General features: G+C 39.4%; 1 long non-coding RNA gene across 1 annotated transcript; it reads left to right on the forward strand.

The window, feature by feature from the left end:
- The first annotated feature begins 2,267 nt into the window (after positions 1-2,267).
- On the forward strand, positions 2,268-4,462 carry LOC115946957 (uncharacterized). The gene is made up of 2 exons (XR_004080955.1): positions 2,268-2,300; positions 4,115-4,462. It is a non-coding gene; the product is annotated as an uncharacterized lncRNA (long non-coding RNA).
- The last annotated feature ends 1,796 nt before the right edge of the window (positions 4,463-6,258 follow it).

Genomic DNA, 6,258 nt, shown 5'->3' on the forward strand with positions numbered 1-6,258 from the left:
TGGGGTTTGGGAGCAGTAAGAGTTGTATTTTTTTTTTTTACTTTTTTTTCATTTTACTTCACACACACACTTTGTTGCAAGATTTTTTTTTCTCTCTTCAACAAATTTTTTTCATTTTCCACATGTTGTAATTAGATGGACACCTGACTTGCAAGATTTTTAAAGTTAAATAGAAAATAGTAGGATTAGTCTCTAACAGCCTTATGCACTTTTAATCAAGAAGGAACTTGGTCCTTCCATGTTTCTGATGCAACCAGAATTCAGCAGAGTTGCTCCCTTTAATGCTCAGGATAAGGAATCTGCCACAGCTAGTTTAATAGTTAAGTGCATTAGGTAATGTAATGAATTATTGACCAATGGATGTCAGTTTAAGAATTGATCAATACGCTAAAGTATAAAAAAGAAAATAGCAAAAAAATCTCAAGTTGAATAGGTTTTCCTTAGTAGAGAGAGTATTGAGAGCTATTTAGGTTTTCTGTCCTTTACAATATAGAGACCAGACAAGTTTTTAAAGGATTTTATGTGCTTTGCAATCATTAATTCCTTGAGCACATTTTGGACTCATGCCTTTACCTACCTTATACATTTCTGTAAGTATCACACACATTAGCTCTTAAATATGAATTTGGCACTTTTTGTAGATGGAGGTTACCTAATTTACAGTAAGCTGATAAACATTTCAAAGATTGCCACCGTTACCTACATGAGTGTAACTCAAGTTGGCAGTACTGTTTGCAAGTTTCACATCATTAAAAAAAAAAAAAAAAAAGTGGCTACCTGATTTGGTATGAAATCATTGATTTTTTTTTTTTTTTTTTTTTTTTTACTGTGGGGAAGAGGGAAGGACACTTAGGTTCACATTTCTGATGCAGTGCAAAAGGGATAAATCTGGATACTTTAAGGAATTCCCAAGATGGGAGAAATTAATTTTATGAGGGTATTTGTAATTCTTCCTCTTCCTCTGCATGTGTATTTTTGTATCCATCACAATGAGTTAGTCTAGAGGTTAATTTATTCAGGACAACGTTCTAAGGAGCAGTTTAAGCTTATTGATAGCAGGCAATAGCACGGAGCTGTATGGCAAAGCCTCTTCAGTCAATTAAAGAAAACTGCAGGGGTGAAATTGCATTTTAGTAGAGATTCTCAACTCTTTTTCTCTTGTGTTTGCTTACTTTCAATACTAAAATTTCTCTCTCCACCCACAGCAAAGGGGATCCATGCAGGTTTAGGAAACTGAATTGATTTTTTTTTCCACCTTGAAACACTATGGACATAACAGACTTAGAATCACAGAATCACAGAATAGAATACTTGGGGTTGGAAAGGACCTTAAGATCATCTAGTTCCAACCCCCCTGCCATAGGCAGGGACAACTCACACTTACTTAATGAATTTAAAATTTCGCTTGATTTTTATGTATTAGTTTCCACAGATTGCTTGCTGCCCATGTGGGTATAAAAATATCTCTCTCCAACCCTGTAAAGAATTTTTTAAGGTATTTGGTGGTTATCAAGCACAGCAGAAGCTATATAAATGTACGTTGTATAAGATCATGGGTAGGTGAAACATCTTTCAGCATAATTTGATCAACAGTAACAAAAATCACATAATAATTTTAAAAAAGATTTCTTTGGCACTTGCACAGCTAATTACATCATGCTCAATATTCACATTAGGTTTCTTGGCATTAGCTACATTAGTTCTTTTCTGGAGCCATTATTAAACTATGCCAAGCAGGAAAAGTTCCTCCCCTGTGGGTGATTTAAGACTCCAGAAGCACTGGCATAGGCTTTACTCTGTCAAGACTGCTTTCTTGTTATTTTTGTTTTTAGTAATTTTATAGGCTGTTAATACCATAGTTCCACAGGCAAAATATTAAGAGGTTACCTGCCATGTTGACCAGAACCAGGTTACAACAGAGTGAGAATTGCATGTGCAACTACAACTCTCCCTTGGGATGTCATGCAATGCAGTAGAAATGGCTGGATGTCACAGTTAAATACTTCATATTTATGTGTGTTGCCATTTGTTAACTTGTAAGTAGGATCATATATATTTTTCAGCAATTCTAATAGGTTTTTGTCAAGTATGAACAATGACGTAGGTTGCAGAAAGTATTAATTTCACGTAGGCTTACTAAACAGGATAGGAAAAGTCAGGACATGGAGCAATAATGGATCTAATGTCTCCTCCCCTTGCATAGCCACAGAATGCATCTTGTGAATATGCAGTGGCCTGCTGTCTGGGCAAAACACACAGTGGCCATCCTGCTCTCCGAGGAACCTAGGCACCTCCATCAGGTAGAACTACTTTTCATGTCAATGGCTATCTATCTCCACTAAAGATGGTGAAATGATTATTTAATGCTAAATTTGGCAGGTATAGCACTAGCTGCAAGGAGATGAGATGACACTAGCCTTCAGAGATTCTAAATAAAAGCATGGATAAGGGCTGCACAGCAAATAGCCTGACAAAGACTTCAGGTTGATGAAAGAAATTGATAATTTTGTTTGGATTTTCTTTTGTTTGGGTTTTTTGTTTGGTTTGTCTGTTGTTTTTTGTTTTTTTTTTTTTTTTTTTGTTACTAGTGCTGCTAGAAAGCACAACATAATACAAAAGTTAGTTTGGAAATATGCTTTGTGTTCTGGCTGCACTCCTCAGAGTGACATAGCTGCCAGCAAAGACAGTCAGGGGAGAAAAGAGCAATCACTCAATAGGTTGGCATCCACTTTTCTGATGGTTCTTTCTACTGAAGCTTGGTAAGTCCCATGAGAGCTCTGACCATGGTCCCCCATCTCTGCACTGGCACCCAGTTTCCTCAGCATCATGGACTTCAGCTGTGCAGGTCACTACCCTTGTGGTGATCACCCTGCGGTGATCAAAGCATGTGAGAGGGACCAACCTCTTTCCCATTTGAATTAGAGGCTGGATATGTCAGGAACTGTTTTACCACCTATCCCTACTTATCCTGCAGATTTAAGGTCTCTTCTTGGAAAGCAGCAAGGAAGAGCTGAATCTAGTCTTGGTAGAGATCTTCAGCGCCTGAAGGGTGCTCTTCCATTTAAAAAAGCATGATTACACAAGGTGAAGGGCATTGAGTAATGGAAAAAAGTTCTGATAGTTCAGTCTGCCATAAATTTTGTCTTGAATTTATCCAAGAGAGCGTTCTGTGAGTGAAAAGGAGGCCAAACCAAAATTTATAGATGTAAACCCAAGTGTATACTTTTTTTCTCCTGGGCTTAGGTCTTGCCAACTATGCTTTAGGGAAGAAGGAATTGGCATAATGTTGATGACAGAATTCCTTGAGAAACCAGATGTGAGATAAAAATACTGTCTCAGTCCCTAGTCTGTGGTACTAGCAAAGTAAAACACTTCAATGATACATAGGCTTCTGGTTGAATTTCAAAAATGCTTGTCAAAATCACTCGAGAATGAAAATATTCAGAAGATTAGCAAGTGGAGATGAACCACTGTGTTTATTTTGTTACCCCAGGTTATTCTCCTGTGCCTTCCTGTCATTTGTGGAGTATTTCCTGCAAGCCTATGAGCCTGGTGTTTTCTAGTAGATGTTTATATAAAGTTGGCTATAATTAAGAAAACTTGAGATGTTTGACCAAACTCTCTGATTTAGATATAAAGTAATTAAGTAATGACTACTCTGTTTGACATGCTCGTGCTGCATAAAACCATGATAAAAGTGTTTGGGGTGAAATGAAGTTAAAACCTACGTGTGTCTGTAAGGAAGGAGACAGTCTGACAGACAGAGGGAGAAAGTGTGGGCACTGTTTTCAGTTGCTGTGTGAATATTCCCAAAACCTGGATTACAAGGCCGACTGCTAGACTTAACCCATCCCAGAGCCTGCTTTTGAGAAGCTGTCTTGAGTGCTGAAGGGTAGATGCTGTGCGGATGGCTCTATGGGTCAGAAAGATGAGCAAATTCATGTTTCTTCCCTCTTTGACAAACAAATCTTTCAGAATATCAGCAGCAGCAGAAATGCCATCTACAGTGAACTTCACCCAGAGTCAGCATGTTTGGATCTCTTTAGAGGCTGCTGGGCATTGAAAGCAGGGAAGGAAATTCAATTCTTGCATTTAATGGCAGATGTCATTACAGGTAATTACTTGGGAGGAGTGAGGAATGGCAAAGAAGGGGAGAAGACCATGGGAAGAGGAACCTGGCCATACCTCCATTCCCCACAGTAATGCTCTGAACAGGATGCTGTGGATTGCTTGTTCCTCTCAGCATGGAGCAGTCCTGCTCCTGCTGCTCCCTGGCCGAGCCCAGTTGTCCAGCCAGCCTCATGTCATCCCTCCTTCCTGAGAAAAGATCTTGCCTTTACCCCTGTAATAAGTCTGGTTCTCTATGCTTACAGGTTTTCGTGTTACGGAAAGCAAAAGATAGTGTACTTTGACTGTTGGGAAAGGGATGGATACAAGTTAATAAAATTAAAGAGAAAACTGACTCTTGTAATTTATAGTAGTAATCTCCAACACATTTAAATGATGATTCTATGATTCTATGATAGTGACATGTATGATTCTTCTTTGGTGTCAGAATGATTCTCTTAATTTCACAGATCTACCTACTTCCTGTAAATAATCTGTCTTTGTTTATTTTTGGGGGTACAATGCTGAACAACCATTTGTTAGGGTCACAGTCAGTGGGCTCCTTCCTCTGCTCTTCAAAACTGATGTTCTGGACAAAAAAGTCCTGTGTATGGGCATACAGCCTTGATGACAAAGTGCAGGAATATTTGCAAAGACTAGCAGTTGATTTAATGTTTTAATTTAAACTGTCATTTCATTATTTAATGCACCAGTAAAAGCTTACCAAGGTTCAGTGTGAATTGCTTTGTTAATAGCAGTTGCAATAGTTTTCACTTACACTAAAATATAGCCCTCTTACTTAATTTTGTTACTTTTTTTTGTTTGTTATTCTTTGCAAAGGTTTGAAATGTAATTGAATAAATGTAGTGGTTAGAAACATGACGTGCCTGCAAATTGGCTGAGCTGCTATAGTATTATCAGTGGAGAAAAATAAGCTTTCTGTTAAGAAATCAATGAAATGTTCCTTTAGCTGTGAAAGAAACCAGTGTACCACTCTTGTTTTCAGTCCACCCCAGGCAATCCTGTTCATAAACAGTGATGATGATACTATTGCTGATGGCAGATGCCTCTCCTTACTTGAGCTGAGGCAGGGTGTGAACTGAATTCCCTGGGCTGGAACTGTGAGTGTTGCGTGGTGTAAAAAAAAAACCCCTTGTACTACTTAACATTAAACCAGTCCCTTTTATTTAAGCACTCACAATGCTTTACAAGCTTTAGCTAATGAAGCCTTACAACACCCTGCATGGCGCTGTAGGAAAGTGCTGTATGGGATTATTAGATTGAAGCACTGCCAGCTGGCAGGGAGTCCTGCAAGAGTCCTCCTGCTGCTCCACTGTGCACACGGAAGACCTGCTCCGAGATCTGCTTGGCTACTTTCCATATCAGAAGTAGACAGGCAGATCTCTCCGAAGGGGGACATATCAGTTGTGGGGTGTTTAATAATAACATTGAGATATGATTCCTTTCTTGTAAAAATAAACTGACTCCTCGCTAAGGCAATTATGAAATGCTGTAACTGCACTTGGTATTGCAGCACTGCTTTTCCGTGCAGGCTCTTAGGCCTCTGTTCAACTCCTCTTCTTGCATCTTCTGTTCCTCCTTCTGCATTTTTTGCAGGTTTCCAGAAGTGAAACAGAATGGTTGAAAAAAAAATATCTTTAGTCTTTCTCCTTGTGAAGACTGTGCTGGGTTAGGGCAGTGTGGTGGGCAGTGAGAGTTTACCAGCATAACACAGGGCAGACGTGACAACATAGTGGTGTAAATTGTAGTTTGGTAGTCAGCATCAGCAGAGACCAAGTAAGCATGCAGAAGGTACAGATAACAACAAGAAAGGTAGTTCAGCTGAAGAACGCACATTAAGAAAAAGCAGTACTGGCTGCCAAAAAAAAATCACTACCCAGGTATGTGAGTAGTAAAAAGCAAATGTTTCAATCCTGTTAGAAAAAGTAAGCTGGGAAATAAAAAGACTTAGGACTGCCTGATTGTCCCACAATGCTCACATACTGTGTCCATGCAGCAGCAGAGGCACTCTCATGCTCATAGGCAGAACCAAAGGTACTGACCCTGCAGCAGGTTGTGTGAAAGCTCCAGAGTGGGCTGGCCAGAGGGGAGGCCCCAGGTCCAGCAAGCTCGATCCGGTTCCTGTCACCT

This window comes from Melopsittacus undulatus, chromosome Z (assembly GCF_012275295.1).
Source record: "Melopsittacus undulatus isolate bMelUnd1 chromosome Z, bMelUnd1.mat.Z, whole genome shotgun sequence".
Lineage (NCBI taxonomy): Eukaryota > Metazoa > Chordata > Aves > Psittaciformes > Psittaculidae > Melopsittacus > Melopsittacus undulatus.